Source organism: Pseudophryne corroboree, unplaced genomic scaffold, assembly GCF_028390025.1.
Source record: "Pseudophryne corroboree isolate aPseCor3 unplaced genomic scaffold, aPseCor3.hap2 scaffold_934, whole genome shotgun sequence".
Lineage (NCBI taxonomy): Eukaryota > Metazoa > Chordata > Amphibia > Anura > Myobatrachidae > Pseudophryne > Pseudophryne corroboree.
In genome coordinates this window covers 95029-115204 of record NW_026970514.1, presented here as the reverse complement: position 1 = coordinate 115204, position 20176 = coordinate 95029, and the positions used below count along the sequence as shown (strand labels likewise).

The 20176-nt window shown below is 46.4% G+C and overlaps 13 non-coding genes and 1 pseudogene across 13 annotated transcripts; 8 read left to right on the top strand and 6 right to left on the bottom strand.

Annotated features, from left to right (window-relative positions):
- Positions 1 to 532: 532 nt before the first annotated feature.
- Positions 533 to 695, bottom strand: LOC135047534 (U1 spliceosomal RNA). Its single transcript, XR_010239563.1, has one exon. It is a non-coding gene; the product is annotated as a U1 spliceosomal RNA (small nuclear RNA).
- Positions 696 to 847: 152 nt separating this feature from the next.
- Positions 848 to 1011, bottom strand: LOC135047521 (U1 spliceosomal RNA). The gene has a single exon (XR_010239554.1). It is a non-coding gene; the product is annotated as a U1 spliceosomal RNA (small nuclear RNA).
- A 675-nt stretch (positions 1012 to 1686) lies between these two features.
- LOC135047477 (U1 spliceosomal RNA) lies at positions 1687 to 1842 on the bottom strand. The gene has a single exon (XR_010239512.1). It is a non-coding gene; the product is annotated as a U1 spliceosomal RNA (small nuclear RNA).
- Positions 1843 to 4203: 2361 nt separating this feature from the next.
- LOC135047510 (U1 spliceosomal RNA) lies at positions 4204 to 4366 on the top strand. The gene has a single exon (XR_010239543.1). It is a non-coding gene; the product is annotated as a U1 spliceosomal RNA (small nuclear RNA).
- Positions 4367 to 4518: 152 nt separating this feature from the next.
- On the top strand, positions 4519 to 4664 carry LOC135047458 (U1 spliceosomal RNA; annotated as a pseudogene).
- A 691-nt stretch (positions 4665 to 5355) lies between these two features.
- On the top strand, positions 5356 to 5519 carry LOC135047500 (U1 spliceosomal RNA). The gene has a single exon (XR_010239534.1). It is a non-coding gene; the product is annotated as a U1 spliceosomal RNA (small nuclear RNA).
- A 152-nt stretch (positions 5520 to 5671) lies between these two features.
- On the top strand, positions 5672 to 5834 carry LOC135047454 (U1 spliceosomal RNA). Its single transcript, XR_010239496.1, has one exon. It is a non-coding gene; the product is annotated as a U1 spliceosomal RNA (small nuclear RNA).
- A 671-nt stretch (positions 5835 to 6505) lies between these two features.
- Positions 6506 to 6669, top strand: LOC135047501 (U1 spliceosomal RNA). Its single transcript, XR_010239535.1, has one exon. It is a non-coding gene; the product is annotated as a U1 spliceosomal RNA (small nuclear RNA).
- Positions 6670 to 6821: 152 nt separating this feature from the next.
- On the top strand, positions 6822 to 6984 carry LOC135047472 (U1 spliceosomal RNA). Its single transcript, XR_010239509.1, has one exon. It is a non-coding gene; the product is annotated as a U1 spliceosomal RNA (small nuclear RNA).
- A 671-nt stretch (positions 6985 to 7655) lies between these two features.
- Positions 7656 to 7819, top strand: LOC135047445 (U1 spliceosomal RNA). Its single transcript, XR_010239487.1, has one exon. It is a non-coding gene; the product is annotated as a U1 spliceosomal RNA (small nuclear RNA).
- A 6701-nt stretch (positions 7820 to 14520) lies between these two features.
- LOC135047483 (U5 spliceosomal RNA) lies at positions 14521 to 14636 on the bottom strand. Its single transcript, XR_010239518.1, has one exon. It is a non-coding gene; the product is annotated as a U5 spliceosomal RNA (small nuclear RNA).
- A 286-nt stretch (positions 14637 to 14922) lies between these two features.
- LOC135047488 (U5 spliceosomal RNA) lies at positions 14923 to 15039 on the bottom strand. Its single transcript, XR_010239523.1, has one exon. It is a non-coding gene; the product is annotated as a U5 spliceosomal RNA (small nuclear RNA).
- A 270-nt stretch (positions 15040 to 15309) lies between these two features.
- LOC135047478 (U5 spliceosomal RNA) lies at positions 15310 to 15425 on the bottom strand. The gene has a single exon (XR_010239513.1). It is a non-coding gene; the product is annotated as a U5 spliceosomal RNA (small nuclear RNA).
- A 144-nt stretch (positions 15426 to 15569) lies between these two features.
- LOC135047519 (U1 spliceosomal RNA) lies at positions 15570 to 15733 on the top strand. The gene has a single exon (XR_010239552.1). It is a non-coding gene; the product is annotated as a U1 spliceosomal RNA (small nuclear RNA).
- Positions 15734 to 20176: the final 4443 nt, after the last annotated feature.

Sequence of the window (20176 nt, the reverse complement as noted above, 5' to 3'; positions counted from 1 at the left end):
GAGGGCGGAAGGCTGCCTAATACTGAAGCACCATCAAATATCAAACCATATGCAATAACTAGTACAAGCATTCCTGGGGGAAGGTCTGCAGGAGACGAATTTGCATACGGTGATGTCATCCAAGCAGTGGGCCAAAGTTGGCTGGAACCCTCATCTGCATATGAAAAGAGAAAAGGGTTATGCAGGGCATGGCGGCCTTTTGCGGCGCTTGGATGACCCCTAGTTCGCATTAAACACCTCCACCCTCCTTCGGTGTGGGGCTCATGTTGGCTATGCCCCAGCCCCTGAAGCATTCAAGCTGATTTCTTGCAGCAGCTGGGCACTGTAACAGCTCCAGAGCTGCTCTGTAAGGCAAATAAAAGGGTGTGGGCCCTGCAGCACTACCTGTAGTTCGCATTGTGCGTTGGAAGGCACAAAGTAAGCAGACGGGAGAAGTCAGGATAGTGCGCAAGGGCATAGAAGGGAGCGGCTCAAGAAAAGAGAAGTGGAAACAGACAGCAAACTAGGCTGGAGAGAGACCTGAGACAAAGAGATCTGAATTATACGAGAGCCGACCAGGGGAAACACAAATTATGCAGTCAAGTTTCCCACATTTGGGGAAATCGCAGGGGCAGCACACCCAGAGTGCAATGGGTGAGCCTTGCCCTGGGAGAAGCACCTTCAAGATCATAGTATCTCACCTGGCAGGTAAGTAGGAGTTGGGCTAGAGCTGGGGAGGGTCGCTGCTCGGGCACCCCCCTGTCAAGTGTAGGAGATCCAACTGAGGCAGCACAATGGAACTCTCGAAAGAAGAACAAGGCTAGAGGAAGATCTGAGACAAAGAAATCTGACTTTTACCAGAGCTGACCAGCGGAAAACACAAACACAGTCCCCCACTACCACAAATAATGCAGGCGAGTTTCCCACATTTGGGGAAATCACAGGGGTCAGCATACCCAGAATGCAATGAATGAAACTCACCCTGGGTGAACAATTTTCATGACCATGGTGTCTCCTATGCAAAATAAGTATGATTTGGGATAGGGCTGGGGAGGGCCGCTGCTCAGGCACATCTCTGTCAAGTAAAGGAGATTCAACTGAGGCAGCACAAGGGAACTCTCATCTGGGGACAACAACTGCAGGGAGAACACATATTTTCAGATGAACATGGGAGGGCAGAAGGCTGCCTAATACTGAAGCACCCCCAAACAACAAACCAAATGCAACAACTAGTGCAAGCATTCCTGGGGGAAGGCCTGCAGCAGATGGATTTGCATATGGTGATGTTATCCAAGCAGTGGGTCAAAGTTGGCTTCAACCCTCATCTGCTTATGAAAAGAGAAAAGGGGCGTGCAGGGCATGGCAGCCTTTTGCGGTGCTTGGATGACCCCTAGATCGCATTAAACACCCCCACCCTCCTTTGGTGTGGGGCTCATGTTGGCCATGCCCCATCCCATGAAGCATTCAAGCTGATTTCTTGCAGCAGCTGGGCATTGTAACAGCTCCAGAGCTGCTCTGTAAGGCAAGTAAAAGGGTGTGGGCCCTGCAGCACTACCTGTAGTTTGCATTGTGCATTGGAAGGCACAAAGTAAGCAGACGGGAGGAGAAGTCAGGATAGTGCACAAGGGTATAGAAGGGAGGGGCTCAAGAAAAAAAGAAGTGGAAACAGACAGCAAACTAGGCTGGAGAGAGACCTGAGACAAAGAGATCTGAATTATACGAGAGCCGACCAGAGGAAACACAAATTATGCAGTCAAGTGTCCCACATTTGGGGAAATCGTAGGAGCAGCACACCCAGAGTGCAATGGGTGAGCCTTGCCCTGGGAGAAGCACCGTCCTGATTATAGTATCTCACCTGGGTGTGCTGCCCCTGCGATTTCCCCAAATGTGGGAAACTTGACTGCATAATTTGTGTTTCCCCTGGTCGGCTCTCATATAATTCAGATCTCTTTGTCTCAGGTCTCTCTCCAGCCTAGTTTGCTGTCTGTTTCCACTTCTTTTTTCTTGAGCCCCTCCCTTCTATACCCTTGTGGACTATCCTGACTTCTCCTCCTGTCTGCTTACTTTGTGCCTTCCAATGCACAATGCAAACTACAGGTAGTGCTGCAGGGCCCACACCCTTTTAGTTGCCTTACAGAGCAGCTCTGGAGCTGTTACAGTGCCAAGCTGCTGCAAGAAATCAGCTTGAATGCTTCAGGGGCTGGGGCATGGCCAACATGAGCCCCACACCAAAGGAGGGTGGGGGTGTTTAATGCGAACTAAGGGTCATCCAAGCGCCGCAAAAGGCCGCCATGCCCTGCATACCCCTTTTCTCTTTTCATATGCAGATGAGGGTTCCAGCCAACTTTGGCCCACTGCTTGGATGACATCACTGTATGCAAATCCGTCTTCTGCAGACCTTCCCCCAGGAATGCTTGTACTAGTTGTTGCATTTGGTTTGTTGTTTGGGGGTGCTTCAGTATTAGGCAGCCTTCTGCCCTCCCATGTTCATCTGAAAATATGTGTTCTCACTGCAGTTGTTGTCCCCAGATGGGAGTTCCCTTGTGCTGCCTCAGTTGAATCTCCTTTACTCTAAAACTTTTAAAACTTAGCAAAAGTGTTTACTAAATAGCTGCTCGGCAAAGTTGCAATGCCGAGACTCCCCGACCAGCTGCCCAGGATGAACCCACCTTTCTAGTAGAATGGGTCTTCACCTAATTCAGTAACGGCAATCCTGCCGTGGAATGAGCATGCTGAATCTTACCACAGATCCAGCGCATAATGGTCTACATGGACGCAGGACACCCAATCCTGTTGGGAGCATACAGGACAAACAGAGCCTCTGTTTTCCTAATCTGAACCGTTCTGGTGACATAAATTTTCAAAGTTCTGACCACAGCCAGAGACTTTGACTCAACGAAGGTGTCAGTGGCCAAAGGCACCATGTGGAAAGATGAACCACCTTCGGCAGAAATTGTTGACGTGTCCTCAATTCTGCTCTATCTTCATGAAAGATCAAATAAAGGCTCTTGTGATACTGCATGGTTTGTACTGTTTTCCATGTGCTCCCAGATCTTTCAAAAAAGAAGCATGGTCAAGAAAGTTCTGTTTGAAAAGAAACAACATTTACTGTCATTGTTATAGAATTTGGGAGAAAAAACAAGAAGAAATCTGCACTGTTGACGCACTGGACAGAATGAATGAATCATAAAATATAACCTTTATTAAGTATGTATTAAAATTGGATAAATATTAATATTATTATCCCAAACTGCAGTGAAACATAAAGGTTAAAATCACAGAACTAACATACATGTGCATAAGAAGAATAAAGAGATGTGAAAAAAAGGTTTAAAAAGCGTGTCCGTGTGTGATTATTTTTGAAGGCACAACCCTGGCGGGGTTGTTTATATAGATATATATGTTGCTAATAATCACTTTCTAGCGTAATGTTATTAAATAGCTGTTAGTATCTATGTCGTCAGGTACCACTGGGTCGTATCCTATATACTCCTGTGGGAAACTTGACTGCATAATTTGTGTTTCCCCTGGTCGGCTCTCGTATAATTCAGATCTCTTTGTCTCAGGTCTCTCTCCAGCCTAGTTTGCTGTCTGTTTCCACTTCTCTTTTCTTGAGCCGCTGCCTTCTATGCCCTTGTGCACTCTCCTGACTTCTCCTGTCTGCTTACTTTGTGCCTTCCAACGCACAATGCAAACTACAGGTAGTGCTGCAGGGCCCACACCCTTTTACTTGCCTTACAGAGCAGCTCTGGAGCTGTTACAGTGCCCAGCTGCAGCAAGAAATCAGCTTGAATGCTTCAGGTGCTGGGGCATAGCCAACAAGAGCCCCACACCGACGGAGGGTGGAGGTGTTTAATGCAAACTAGGGGTCAGCCAAGCGCCGCAAAAGGCCGCCATGCCCTGCATGCCCCTTTTCTCTTTTCATATGCAGACGAGGGTTGAAGCCAACTTTGACCCACTGCTTGGATGACATCACCATATGCAAATCCATCTGCGGCAGGCCTTCCCCCAGGAATGCTTGCACTAGTTGTTGCATTTGGTTTGTTGTTTGGGGGTGCTTCAGTATTAGGCAGCCTTCTGCCCTCCCATGTTCATCTGAAAATATGTGTTCTCCCTGCAGTTGTTGTCCCCAGATGAGAGTTCCCTTGTGCTGACTCAGTTGAATCTCCTTTACTTGACAGAGATGTGCCTGAGCAGCGGCCCTCCCCAGCCCTATCCCAAATCATACTTATTTTGCATAGGAGATACCATGGTCATGAAGATTGTTCTCCCAGGGTTAGGTTCATTCATTGCATTCTGGGTAGCTGACCTCTGTGATTTCCCCAAATGTGGGAAACTCAACTGCATTATTTGTGGTAGTGGGGGACTGTGTTTGTGCTTTCCTCTGGTCAGCTCTGGTAAAAGTCAGATTTCTTTGTCTCAGATCTTCCTCTAGCCTTGTTCTTCTTTCAAGAGTTCCCTTGTGCTGCCTCAGTTGGATCTCCTTCACTTGACAGGGGGGTGCCCGAGCAGCGACCCTCCCCAGCTCTAGCCCAACTCCTACTTACCTGCCAGGTGAGATACTATGATCATGAAGTTGCTTCTCCCAGGGCAAGGCTCACCCATTGCACTCTGGGTGTGCTGCCCCTGCGATTTCCCCAAATGTGGGAAACTTGACTGCATAATTTGTGTTTTCCCTAGTCGGCTCTCATATAATTCAGATCTCTTTGTCTCAGGTCTCTCTCCAGCCTAGTTTGCTGTCTGTTTCCACTTCTTTTTTCTTGAGCCCATCCCTTCTACACCCTTGTGCACTATCCTGACTTCTCCTCCTGTCTGCTTACTTTGTGCCTTCCGATGCACAATGCAAACTACAGGTAGTGCTGCAGGGCCCACACCCTTTTACTTGCCTTACAGAGCAGCTCTGGAGCTGTTACAGTGCCAAGCTGCTGAAAGAAATCAGCTTGAATGCTTCAGGGGCTGGGGCATGGCCAACATGAGCCCCACACCGAAGGAGGGTGGGGGTGTTTAATGCGAACTAAGGGTCATCCAAGCGCCGCAAAAGGCCGCCATGCCCTGCATACCCCTTTTCTCTTTTCATATACAGATGAGGGTTCCAGCCAACTTTGGCCCACTGCTTGGATGACATCACTGTATGCAAATCCGTCTTCTGCAGACCTTCCCCCAGGAATGCTTGTACTAGTTGTTGCATTTGGTTTGTTGTTTGGGGGTGCTTCAGTATTAGGCAGCCTTCTGCCCTCCCATGTTCATCTGAAAATATGTGTTCTCCCGGCAGTTGTTGTCCCCAGATGAGAGTTCCTTTGTGCTGCCTCAGTTGAATCTCCTTTACTTGACAGAGATGTGCCTGAGCAGCGGCCCTCCCCAGCCAATTCCCAAATCATACTTATTTTGCATAGGAGATACCATGGTCATAAAGATTGTTCTCCCAGGGTGAGGTTCATTCATTGCATTCTGGGTATGCTGACCCCTGTGATTTCCCCAAATGTGGGAAACTCAACTGCATTATTTGTGGTAGTGGGGGACTGTGTTTGTGTTTTCCTCTGGTCAGCTCTGGTAAAAGTCAGATTTCTTTGTCTCAGATCTTCCTCTAGCCTTGTTCTTCTTTCGAGAGTTCCATTGTGCTGCCTCAGTTTGATCTCCTTCACTTGACAGGGGGGTACCCAAGCAGCGACCCTCCCCAGCTCTAGCCCAACTCCTACATACCTGCCAGGTGAGATACTATGATCATGAAGGTGCTTCTCCCAGGGCAAGGCTCACCCATTGCACTCTGGGTGTGCTGCTCCTGCGATTTCCCCAAATGTGGGAAACTTGACTGCATAATTTGTGTTTCCCCTGGTCGGCTCTCGTATAATTCAGATCTCTTTGTCTCAGGTCTCTCTCCAGCCTAGTTTGCTGTCTGTTTCGACTTCTCTTTTCTTGAGCCGCTGCCTTCTATGCCCTTGTGCACTCTCCTGACTTCTCCTGTCTGCTTACTTTGTGCCTTCCAACGCACAATGCAAACTACAGGTAGTGCTGCAGGGCCCACACCCTTTTACTTGCCTTTCAGAGCAGCTCTGGAGCTGTTACAGTGCCCAGCTGCTGCAAGAAATCAGCTTGAATGCTTCAGGGGCTGGGGCATAGCCAACATGAGCCCCACACCGACGGAGGGTGGAGGTGTTTAATGCGAACTAAGGGTCATCCAAGCGCCGCAAAAGGCCGCCATGCCCTGCATACCCCTTTTCTCTTTTCATATGCAGATGAGGGTTCCAGCCAACTTTGGCCCACTGCTTGGATGACATCACCGTATGCAAATCCGTCTTCTGCAGACCTTTTCCCAGGAATGCTTGTACTAGTTGTTGCATTTGGTTTGTTGTTTGGGGGTGCTTCAGTATTAGGCAGCCTTCTGCTCTCCCATGTTCATCTGAAAATATCTGTTCTCCCTGCAGTTGTTGTCCCCAGATGAGAGTTCCCTTGTGCTGCCTCAGTTGAATCTCCTTTACTTGACAGAGATGTGCCTGAGCAGCGGCCCTCCCCAGCCCTATCCCAAATCATACTTATTTTGCATAGGAGATACCATTGTCATGAAGATTGTTCTCCCAGGGTGAGGTTCATTCATTGCATTCTGGGTATGCTGACCCCTGTGATTTCCCCAAATGTGGGAAACTCGACTGCATTATTTGTGGTAGTGGGGGACTGTGTTTGTGCTTTCCTCTGGTCAGCTCTGGTAAAAGTCAGATTTCTTTGTCTCAGATCTTCCTCTAGCCTTGTTCTTTTTTCGAGAGTTTCCTTGTGCTGCCTCAGTTGGATCTCCTTCACTTGACAGGGGGGTGCCCGAACAGCGACCCTCCCCAGCTCTAGCCCAACTCCTACTTACCTGCCAGGTGAGATACTATGATCAGGAAGGTGCTTCTCCCAGGGCAAGGCTCACCCAATGCACTCTGGGTGTGCTGCTCCTACGATTTCCCCAAATGTGGGACACTTGATTACATAATTTGTGTTTCCTCTGGTCGGCTCTCGTATAATTCAGATCTCTTTGTCTCAGGTCTCTCTCCAGCCTAGTTTGCTGTCTGTTTCCACTTCTCTTTTCTTGAGCCGCTCCCTTCTATGCCCTTGTGCACTATCCTGACTTCTCCCGTCTGCTTACTTTGTGCCTTCCAACACACAATGCAAACTACAGGTAGTGCTGCAGGGCCCACACCCTTTTACTTGCTTTACAGAGCAGCTCTGGAGCTGTTACAGTGCCCAGCTGCTGCAAGAAATCAGCTTGAATGCTTCAGGGGCTGGGGCATAGCCAACATGAGCCCCACACCGAAGGAAGGTGGAGGTGTTTAATGCGAACTAGGGGTCATCCAAGCGCCGCAAAAGGCCGCCATGCCCTGCACACCCCATTTTTATTTTCATATGCAGACGAGGGTTGAAGCCAACTTTGACCCACTGCTTGGATGACATCACCATATGCAAATCCATCTGCTGCAGGCCTACCCCCAGGAATGTTTGCACTAGTAGTTGCATTTGGTTTGTTGTTTGGGGGTGCTTCAGTATTAGGCAGCCTTCTGCCCTCCCATGTTCATCTGAAAATATGTGTTCTCCCTGCAGTTGTTGTCCCCAGATGAGAGTTCCCTTGTGTTGCCTCAGTTGAATCTCCTTTACTTGACAGAGATGTGCCTGAGCAGCGGCCCTCCCCAGCCCTATCCCAAATCATACTTATTTTGCATAGGAGATACCATGGTCATGAAGATTGTTCTCCCAGGGTGAGGTTCATTCATTGCACTCTGGGTATGCTGACCCCTGTGATTTCCCCAAATGTGGGAAACTCGACTGCATTATTTGTGGTAGTGGGGGACTGTGTTTGTGCTTTCCTCTGGTCAGCTCTGGTAAAAGTCAGATTTCTTTGTCTCAGATCTTCCTCTAGCCTTGTTCTTCTTTCGAGAGTTCCCTTGTGCTGCCTCAGTTGGATCTCCTTCACTTGACAGGGGGTGCCCGAGCAGCAATCCTCCACAGCTCTAGCCCAACTCCTACTTACCTGCCAGGTGAACTATGATCTTCACTGTTAGGGCAATCAGGATGTGGAATTCCCTGCCAGGGAAGGTGGTAATGGCGGACTCTGTAATTGGATTTAAAAAAGGAATGGATACATTTCTGAATGAAAAAGCTATCCAAGGTTATAATACTTAAAATATCAACATGGTTAATCCGGGGGTAACATGAGTTATAGTAGCTAACTAGTCATAAAACATTATTCAGCAAGTATGTAGAATCATCACAACTTAAAACAGGTTGAACACGATGGGCAATTTGCCTCTATTCAACCTCAAAAACTATGTTACTATATGTTACTATATTACTATGTTACTGTAGTATACAGAACACCACAATGTAATGAGCAGTGATAGTGAGCACTGATGAGGATACTAGAACTGACACTGAGCAGCAAGATGCAGCACTGGACTATTAGTAATGTACTGTAGTATGCTGAGCACCACAATGCAGCACAAGACAATGAGCAGTGATACTGAGCACTGATGAGGATACTACTGAGAACTGACACTGAGCAGGAGAGACACACTACTAGTATTACAGAGCAGCAATAAGTAACCACTGATACTGAGCACTGATATTGAGATTTCCACTGAGAGAACATAGCCACGTCCTCTCCGCTCTCTCTTCAATGCACGAGTAAAAATGGCGGCAACGCGCAGCTCTTTATATGGAATCCGAATCTCGCGAGAATCCGACAGCGGGATGATGACATTTTCCCTTGTTCAGGTTTTCCGAGTCAGGCGGGAACAACCGAGCCTGCCTCGGACCAGTGTAAACCACGTGGAGTTCGTCGGGAATTCGGTTCTCGGAGAACCGAACCCGCTCCTCTCTACCTTATACCCATCAATTTTTTTATTTTCAATCTAAGCCCCTGCAGTTTTCTGTAAGCATCTGCTTCGCTATGATGATCAACAAGTCACAAGGGCAAACACTCAGGGCTTGAGGCGTAGATCTTAGGACCAGCTGCTACAAGCATGGCAGAGGTGTCACTATCACTGGTGACACCCAGAGAGGTGGCGAGGGAGATTGTAATGCAGTGCGCGCAGATAAGCAGTGCAATGGTAAAAAGGAGGCATGGTTTCATAGGTAGGGGCGTGGCCTGGTGGCCTGAATCTACATTTTGTTGCTCCGGGTGTCCCGGGGGTTGGGGGCTGCACCCGGGGACTAGTGTGTGTGCGGTGCTGGCTCCTGCACAGTGACAGGGCATGGCCACCGAGCATGACGCCTCCATTCTTGACCATGCTGTAATTGCAGTCGCACTGCAGTTCAGCGTGATCATATAAATTGGTGTAGCCTCCTGCTGGTGCAGACTGTATGTGCGCGCAGGAAGCCGCCACCACTTTTGTGATCACAGCGGCTGAATGTGATGTCATACAGCCGCTGTGACCACGCCCCCTGTGTCTCCTCCGTTGCAGACCCCATTTTGAAGCCTTGCCCCCGCACCGCTCCATCCCTGACTTGGAAATGGAGTGTTGCTGACCCCCCTCCCCCCCCCCCCCCCGCCCCGATTGACAGGCAGAGGCGATCGCATTCTCTGCGGGGTGCCGCAGAAAATGCAGGCACATGCGTATGCTCTTAGCAATTTTTGCAGTTGGATCGCTTATTGTGATTGCAATCCAACCTGAATCAGGCCCTATTACCTATCACAATGCGCTGCGGGCAGTACAAAATTGGGTTAATATAGGAGTAAAACTCCCAGACCTGTGCTCCTTAACTGTACCTGGTGGCTAGTGGAGCGGCTGCCCAGTAATCAGTGTCCACGCCAGTGCGCACACGGTCCACCCCCTACGGCCACGCTCCCCTTCATCAGCGGCCTCGTGATCCGGAAGGGCGGTGTGTGTGTGACTGACCTTAGGAAGAAACTGGAGCCTCCGCTGCAGTGACCCAGCAACCAGGGCACGGGAGTATACAGCGCCGCTGGGAGTGATGAAGCTGCAGTAAAGATGTCTATTAGACCTAGCCTGCTGCAGCCCTTGTAGATTCTCATAAAACAAGTTCTTCTTTTCTTGTCAAAATTAATAGCTAAGAATAGGCTGCCTGAGGCAGGCCCCTGTTAAGAGGCCTGCTACTGAAGGCACCAACTACAAACTGAGCTCCCTGTTCATGGAAGCGGGGTTATAGAGGAGAATGCACTGAGCATCTTGGGAACAGTCAAAAGCTTTGAGCCGGTTGGTGCCTCAGATCAAGATCCTACTCTACACCCCAATGTGAATCCTTGTGGAGTCCAGTGTACCCCACAGAAGAAATTAATGTGTCACACCCATTGGCAGCAACCTTAGAATAGCTGCTGACGGGCACAATTGAGAAAGGAAGGGGGGGGGGACATTTGAATCCAGCACATAGATGCAATTCAAATATGTAATTTGTACCTTCCTATTTTAAAATATAATGGATGAACCTCACCCTGTGAGAACAATCTTCATGATCAAGAGATCTCATATGCAAAATAAGTATGAGTTGGGATAGGGCTGGGGAGGGTGGCTGCTCGGGCAGCCCCTCCCCCGTCAAGTTAAGGAGATTCAACTGAGGACGCACAAGGGAACTCTCGTCTGGGGACAACAACTGCAGGGAGACCACATCTGTTCAGATGAACATGGGAGGGTGGAAGGCTGCCTAATATTGAAGCACCATCAAATATCAAACCATATGCAACAACTAGTACAAGCATTCCAGGGGGAAGGTCTGCAGAAGACGGATTTGCATACGGTGATGTCATCCAAGCAGTGGACCAAAGTTGACTGGAACTCTCATCTGCATATGAAAAGAGAAAAGGGGCATGCAGGGCATGGCGGCCTTTTGCGGTGCTTGGATGACCCCTAGTTCGCATTAAACACCCCCACCCTCCTTTGGTGTGGGGCTCATGTTGGCCATGCCCCATCCCCTGAAGCATTCAAGCTGATTTCTTGCAGCAGCTGGGCACTGTAACAGCTCCAGAGCTGTTCTGTAAGGCAAGTAAAAGGGTGTGGGCCCTGCAGCACCACCTGTAGTTCGCATTGTGCGTTGGAAGGCACAAAGTAAGCAGACGGGAGGAGAAGTCAGGATAGTGCGCAAGGGCATCCTTTTCTCTTAGTCCGTAGAGGATGCTGGGGTCACATTAAGAACCATGGGGTATAGACGGGATCCGCAAGAGACATGGGCACTTTAAGACTTTCAAAGGGTGTGAACTGGCTCCTCCCTCTATGCCCCTCCTCCAGACTCCAGTTATAGGAACTGTGCCCAGGGAGACGGACATTTCGAGGAAAGGATTTATTGTTAAACTAAGGTGAGCATCTTACCAGCTCACACCTTAAGCATGCCGCAGAACGTGGCATTCAACAGAACACAAGCCAACGGCATGAACAATTGCAGCAAAAAGCTGACCAGAACCATAACACAACATGTGTATAACCACAAGTAATAACTGCAGACACAGTATGGACTGGGACGGGTGCCCAGCATCCTCTACGGACTAAGAGAAAAGGATTTACCGGTAGGTATTAAAATCCTATTTTCTCATACGACCTAGAGGATGCTGGGGTCACATTAAGAACCATGGGGTTATACCAAAGCTCTTGAACGGGTGGGAGAGTGCGTACGACTCTGCAGCACCGAATGACCCAACTTGAGGTTATCATCAGCCAAGGTATCAAACTTGTAAAACTTAGCAAAAGTGTTTACTAAATAGCTGCTCGGCAAAGTTGCAATGCCGAGACTCCCCGACCAGCTGCCCAGGATGAACCCACCTTTCTAGTAGAATGGGTCTTCACCTAATTCAGTAACGGCAATCCTGCCGTGGAATGAGCATGCTGAATCTTACCACAGATCCAGCGCATAATGGTCTACATGGAAGCAGGACACCCAATCCTGTTGGGAGCATACAGGACAAACAGAGCCTCTGTTTTCCTAATCTGAACCGTTCTGGTGACATAAATTTTCAAAGTTCTGACCACAGCCAGAGACTTTGACTCAACGAAGGTGTCAGTGGCCAAAGGCACCATGTGGAAAGATGAACCACCTTCGGCAGAAATTGTTGACGTGTCCTCAATTCTGCTCTATCTTCATGAAAGATCAAATAAAGGCTCTTGTGATACTGCATGGTTTGTACTGTTTTCCATGTGCTCCCAGATCTTTCAAGCAAGTAGCATGGTCAAGAAAGTTCTGTTTGAAAAGTAACAACATTTACTGTCATTGTTATAGAATTTGGGAGAAAAAACAAGAAGAAATCTGCACTGTTGACGCACTGGACAGAATGAATGAATCATAAAATATAACCTTTATTAAGTATGTATTAAAATTGGATAAATATTAATATTATTATCCCAAACTGCAGTGAAACATAAAGGTTAAAATCACAGAACTAACATACATGTGCATAAGAAGAATAAAGAGATGTGAAAAAAAGGTTTAAAAAGCGTGTCCGTGTGTGATTATTTTTGAAGGCACAACCCTGGCGGGGTTGTTTATATAGATATATATGTTGCTAATAATCACTTTCTAGCGTAATGTTATTAAATAGCTGTTAGTATCTATGTCGTCAGGTACCACTGGGTCGTATCCTATATACTCCCTTCACTCAATAGGGGTTACCTCCCGGGAAGCCATCCCCATTGGCGAATTTGTGGGGGTGATTGAGTATAACCGGTAAGCTAACCTCCAATTTGTGGGGTGCTTAGGTAGATGGGGATCACTTATTTCTCTGTGTCCCCTAAGACTATATTCCTAAATTCAATACCATAGCTTTCTATATCGGATAAGGAATCACTTGATAGGGAAATCTCTATGCATCATGGAAAGATCATATTTATTAATATCCAAACTAAAAAAATGATGAATAGCTTTAATTTAGCTGTTTAGATATAGTTAATTGGCGAGATATACCAACAGGTGCGGTTGCCTTAAGGAATATGGCAATTCTAATATAAATAGCAGCCCTCCTTCATATAATCAGCCAGATCTTATTAAATCTGGTCCAGATATAGCCGTTCAGATATACTTAATTGACAACATATATCAATCGGTGGGGTTGCCTTAAGGAATATAGCAATTCCAATTCTCATATAAATAGCAACCTTCCTTCATATATTCAGCCAGATCTTATTTAATCTGATCTAGGCGTAGGCAATAATGCTTTCCTTAGAGGTATAGCCACCTCAATTCTTATTAGGAAGCAAAGTGTCTGTCATAATGGTTTATCCAATTCATCTAAGAAATAATATATTCCATGTGTCAGAGATTCATTACTCTCTATTTACACTGTTAAAGAGTTAATTCTTATTATGTTACAGTGTAATGAAATTATCATATAGGGAGATGTGGCAATTCCATGTGCTATATATATAATAACCCTTAGTGGTCCAGATTCCACAATGAGGAATTTTCTTATAAACCGCTGAAACACACAGCTGTTTGACTGACTTCCAAATATATCTATCTCACTTTGTAACAGTCTTATGATAGAGAAACCGTTACATATTCGGTCACTTAGTTATCTAAAGGTAAACAGACTCAGTGTGAGGGTAATATAATATATCAAATGCGCTGTCAATAATCGTGGTAACTGGTGTAATAATGTGGTATATTGAGTATGCTAGTAAGGCATATAACTGCTCTCCAGCCTTTAAGTGTTACCAATCAATTTGTTACACTGTAAAGGATTTATGGTGTCCTGTTAGGACATGTAGCTGCTAGGCTGACTCAAAGATTTATCCATTTGTAACAATTATGTAACAGTTATATACATGTTACTGGTATTACATATAAATAGTATGACACAGGCCAGCAGTCCCATGTGTCTAGATTCCACAATAGGAGATTTTCTTTGTCTTATAAACTGCTGGAACACACAGCTGCTAGACTGACTTCAAATATATATACCGGTATTACTTTGTAACAGTCTTATAGTAAAGAGACTGTTACACACTGTCATTTAGTTATCTCAAGGTTAGCAGATTCTGTATTACTTTGTAACAGTCTTATAGTAAAGAGACTGTTACACACTGTCATTTAGTTATCTCAAGGTTAGCAGATTCTGTGTGAGGATAGTGTTCTGTTAGAACATGCAGCTGCTAGGCTGACTCATAGAAAATGTATCCATTTGTAACAAATGACACATACAGCATTAAATTAATATCTATAGCAGCCCATGTGACATCTCTACTCTTATCATAATTGTCTGGTTATTGCCAATCTGGACAGCAGGAGTGATATATATTCACTAGTCCCAATATCCCATCATATAAATATACCCACACTGATATACATTCTTATCAAGAGTTATTAGTAGCTATCTGTATGCACTTTAGACATTGTAATTGCTAAGTGACATCATATCTAGTGTATTCCTTTCTTATAGCTCAGCTTCTATTCCCTATTAGTGGAGACTAACAGCTAACATCATAATCATATATTTTTGTTTTATAACATTTCACATGAGTCAAATACACGCGGACACGCCGTGCCCTACACGCGTGTTTCACTGCATCTATGGCAACTTACATTAAAGCTAACAAGAAAGCACACTCGTTCTGTCTTTAAACTGATAAAAGAAACCCCAATAATATGGGGCATGCAAAAATTTAGATAAAACTCAGTTTTGCTCCTCTCCACGGAAATCTTTAGTAAAAGGCGAAAGATTTGTTCGTTCTGACGAGAAACCAGAGCATGACCAAGATTCCACCTGTCGCCTGAGTGCCATGCCAGCAGTCCTCATTCAGCTCAAAGTGAGCACCCAATATGAAAGAAAGAAAGCAGATTTCTCACCAGGCTTCCCCTTGCTATAAGCATGGTTTGTACTCTTTTCCATGTGCTCCCAGATCTTTCAAGCAATTAGTATGGTCAAGAAAGTTCTGCTTGAAAAGAAACAGACATTTACTGTCATTGTTATACAAATAAACTTACATTAAAGCCAACAAGAAAGCTCACTCGTTCTGTCTTTAAACTGATAAAAGAAACCCCAATAATATGGGGCATGCAAAAATTGAGATAAAACTCAGTTTTGCTCCTCTCCACGGATAATCTTTAATAAAAGGCGAAAGATTTGTTCATTCTGAAGAGAAACCAGAGCATGACCAAGATTCCACCTGTCGCCTGAGTGCCATGCCAGCAGTCCTCATTCAGATCAAAGTGAGCGCCCAATTTGAAAGAAAGCAGATTTCTCACCTGGCTTCTCCTTGCTATAAGCATGGTTTGTACTGTATTCCATGTGCTCCCAGATCTTTCAAGCAAGTAGCATGGTCAAGAAAGTTCTGTTTGAAAAGAAACAAACATTTACTGTAATTTCTATGCAAATGAGCTTTCATTAAAGCACACTCATTCTATCTTTAAACCGATAAAAGAAACCCCAAAAAGATGGGGCATGCAAAAATTGAGGTAAAACTCAGTTTTGCTCCTCTCCACGGAAATCTTTAGTAAAAGGCGAAAGATTTGTTCGTTCTGAAGAGAAACCAGAGCATGACCAAGATTTTCATCTGAAAATATGTGTTCTCCCTGCAGTTGTTGTCCCCAGATGAGAGTTCCCTTGTGCTGCCTCAGTTGAATCTCCTTTACTTGACAGAGATGTGCCTGAGCAGCGGCCCTCCCCAGCCCTATCCCAAATCATACTTATTTTGCATAGGAGATACCATGGTCATGAAGATTGTTCTCCCAGGGTGAGGTTCATTCATTGCATTCTGGGTATGCTGACCCCTGTGATTTCCCCAAATGTGGGAAACTCGACTGCATTATTTGTGGTAGTGGGGGACTGTGTTTGTGCTTTCCTCTGGTCAGCTCTGGTAAAAGTCAGATTTCTTTGTCTCAGATCTTCCTCTAGCCTTGTTCTTCTTTCGAGAGTTCCCTTGTGCTGCCTCAGTTGGATCTCCTTCACTTGAGAGGGGGTGCCCGAGCAGCAATCCTCCACAGCTCTAGCCCAACTCCTACTTACCTGCCAGGTGAGATACTATGATCTTCACTGTTAGGGCAATCAGGATGTGGAATTCCCTGCCAGGGAAGGTGGTAATGGCGGACTCTGTAATTGGATTTAAAAAAGGAATGGATACATTTCTGAATGAAAAAGCTATCCAAGGTTATAATACTTAAAATATCAACATGGTTAATCCGGGGGTAACATGAGTTATAGTAGCTAACTAGTCATAAAACATTATTCAGCAAGTATGTAGAATCATCACAACTTAAAACAGGTTGAACACGATGGGCAATTTGCCTCTATTCAACCTCAAAAACTATGTTACTATATGTTACTATATTACTATGTTACTGTAGTATACAGAAAACCAAAATGCAATGAACAGTGATTGTGAGCACTGATGAGGATACTAGAACTGACACTGAGCAGCAAGATGCAGCACTGGACTATTAGTAATGTACTGTAGTATGCTGAGCACCACAATGCAGCACAAGACAATGAGCAGTGATACTGAGCACTGATGAGGATACTACTGAGAACTGACACTGAGCAGGAGAGACACACTACTAGTATTACTGAGCAGCAATAAGTAACCACTGATACTGAGCACTGCTATTGAGATTTCCACTGAGAGAACATAGCCACGTCCATTCCGCTCTCTCTTCAATGCACGAGTAAAAATGGCGGCAACGCGCAGCTCTTTATATGGAATCCGAATCTCGCGAGAATCCGACAGCGGGATGATGACATTTTCCCTTGTTCAGGTTTTCCGAGTCAGGCGGGAACAACCGAGCCTGCCTCGGACCAGTGTAAACCACGTGGAGTTCGTGGGGAATTCGGTTCTCGGAGAACCGAACCCGCTCCTCTCTACCTTATACCCATCAATTTTTTTATTTTCAATCTAAGCCCCTGCAGTTTTCTGTAAGCATCTGCTTCGCTATGATGATCAACAAGTCACAAGGGCAAACACTCAGGGCTTGAGGCGTAGATCTTAGGACCAGCTGCTACAAGCATGGCAGAGGTGTCACTATTACTGGTGACACCCAGAGAGGTGTCGAGGGAGATTGTAATGCAGTACGCGCAGATAAGCAGCGCAATGGTAAAAAGGAGGCATGGTTTCATAGGTAGGGACGTGGCCTGGTGGCCTGAATCTACATTTTGTTGCTCCGGGTGTCCCGGGGGTTGGGGGCTGCACCCGGGGACTAGTGTGTGAGCGGTGCTGGCTCCTGCACAGTGAAAAAGCATGGCCACCCAGCATGACGCCTCCCTTCTTGACCATGCTGTAATTGCAGTCGCACTGCAGTTCAGCGTGATCATAAAAAATGGTGTAGCCTCCTGCTGGTGCAGACTGTATGTGCGCGCAGGAAGCCGCCACCATTTTTGTGATCACAGCGGCTGAATGTGATGTCATACAGCCGCTGTGACCACGCCCCCTGTGTCTCCTCCGTTGCAGACCCCATTTTGAAGCATTGCCCCCGCACCGCTCCATCCCTGACTTGGAAATGGAGTGTTGCTGACCCACCTATCCCCCCCCCCCGCCCCGATTGACAGGCAGAGGCGATCGCATTCTCTGCAGGGTGCCGCAGAAAATGCAGGCACATGCGTATGCTCTTAGCAATTTTTGCAGTTGGATCGCTTATTGTGATTGCAATCCAACCTGAATCAGGCCCTATTACCTATCACAATGCGCTGCGGGCAGTACAAAATTGGGTTAATATAGGAGAAAAACCCCCAGACCTGTGCTCCTTAACTGTACCTGGTGACTAGTGGAGCGGCTGCCCAGTAATCAGTGTCCACGCCAGTGCGCACACGGTCCACCCCCTACGGCCACGCTCCCCTTCAACAGCGGCCTCGTGATCCGGAAGGGTGGTGTGTGTGTGACTGACCTTAGGATGAAACCGGAGCCTCCGCTGCAGTGACCCAGCAACCAGGGCACGGGAGTATACAGCGCCGCTGGGAGTGATGAAGCTGCAGTAAAGATGTCTATTAGACCTAGCCTGCTGCAGCCCTTGTAGATTCTCATAAAACAAGTTCTTCTTTTCTTGTCAAAATTTATAGCTAAGAATAGGCTGCCTGAGGCAGGCCCCTGTTAAGTGGCCTGCTACTGAAGGCACCAACTACACACTGAGCTCCCTGTTCATGGAAGCGGGGTTATAGAGGAGAATGCACTGAGCATCTTGGGAACAGTCAAAAGCTTTGAGCCGGTTGGTGCCTCAGATCAAGATCCTACTCTACACCCCAATGTGAATCCTTGTGGAGTCCAGTGTACCCCACAGAAGAAATTAATGTGTCACACCCATTGGCAGCAACCTTAGAATAGCTGCTGACGGGCACAATTGAGAATGGAAGGGGGGGGGGGGACATTTGAATCCAGCACATAAATGCAATTCAAATATGTAATTTGTACCTTCCTATTTTAAAATATAATGGATGAACCTCACCCTGTGAGAACAATCTTCATGATCAAGAAATCTCATATGCAAAATAAGTATGAGTTGGGATAGGGCTGGGGAGGGTGTCTGCTCTGGCAGCCCTTCCCCCGTCAAGTTAAGGAGATTCAACTGAGGAAGCACAAGGGAACTCTCGTCTGGGGACAACAACTGCAGGGAGACCACATCTTGTCAGATGAACATGGGAGGGCGGAAGGCTGCCTAATACTGAAGCACCATCAAATATCAAACCATATGCAACATCTAGTACAAGCATTCCTGGGGGAAGGTCTGCAGCAGACGGATTTGCATACAGTGATGTTATCCAAGCAGTGGGCCAAAGTTGGCTGGAACCCTCATCTGCATATGAAAAGAGAAAAGGGGCGTGCAGGGCATGGCGGCCTTTTGCGGTGCTTGGATGACCCCTAGTTCTCATTAAACACCCCCACCCTCCTTTGGTGTGGGGCTCATGTTGGCCATGCCCCATCCCCTGAAGCATTCAAGCTGATTTCTTGCAGCAGCTGGGCACTGTAACAGCTCCAGAGCTGTTCTGTAAGGCAAGTAAAAGGGTGTGGGCCCTGCAGCACCACCTGTAGTTCGCATTGTGTGTTGGAAGGCACAAAGTAAGCAGACGGGAGGAGAAGTCAGGATAGTGCGCAAGGGCATCCTTTTCTCTTAGTCCGTAGAGGATGCTGGGGTCACATTAAGAACCATGGGGTATAGACGGGATCCGCAAGAGACATGGGCACTTTAAGACTATCAAAGGGTGTGAACTGGCTCCTCCCTCTATGCCCCTCCTCCAGACTCCAGTTATAGGAACTGTGCCCAGGGAGACGGACATTTCGAGGAAAGGATTTATTGTTAAACTAAGGTGAGCATCTTACCAGCTCACACCTTAAGCATGCCGCAGAACGTGGCATTCAACAGAACACAAGCCAACGGCATGAACAATTGCAGCAAAAAGCTGACCAGAACCATAACACAACATGTGTATAACCACAAGTAATAACTGCAGACACAGTATGGACTGGGACGGGTGCCCAGCATCCTCTACAGACTAAGAGAAAAGGATTTACCGGTAGGTATTAAAATCCTATTTTCTCATACGACCTAGAGGATGCTGGGGTCACATTAAGAACCATGGGGTTATACCAAAGCTCTTGAACGGGTGGAAGAGTGCGTACGACTCTGCAGCACCGAATGACCCAACTTGAGGTTATCATCGGCAGGGATGCAGTGGCGTTAATGTTTCCTGGTGTCAACCTGTATTATTTCAGTAGATATTGAAATGAGGATGCATCTTGCTGCCTTTCCAATGAAGCAAGTTTAATTTAGTAATAGGTGAAAAACCATCCCTACAAAGATGTTAATCAGATACTTGGCTTTGTGGATACTTTTCAGAGAACAAATTTGTTAGCATAAAAATAAAGCCAGAAAATGAAGAGCTGTTTAATCACTCAATTGGATTTTTTTGCCAGCATATTTCTTTTTCTCTGCAAACCACTGCTAAATTGTGCTTCCTAGCTGTTTTTATAAAATCACTGAATCAAATCTAACTCTGATTACATCAGAGAAGGCCAGGTACCCTACACCATAACAGGGGTTTTTGAAATTTTGACTTGTCTACTTAAAGATCACCAAAATCTGATAACAAGGTCAATTACATCCCTGGGTGGGATTGAACCACCAACACTTTGGTTAATAACCAATCACACTAACCGATTGCACCACAGAGACACTTTGCAAAAGTCCATACTGACAAAGGCTAATAAGCATTCATCTAGAACGTTTCCTAGAAAAACTTTAAAAAGTCAATAATCTGGAGAGTTTTTGTAAGATGTTTCTTCCATCAACCAACGAAGAAACACATTGG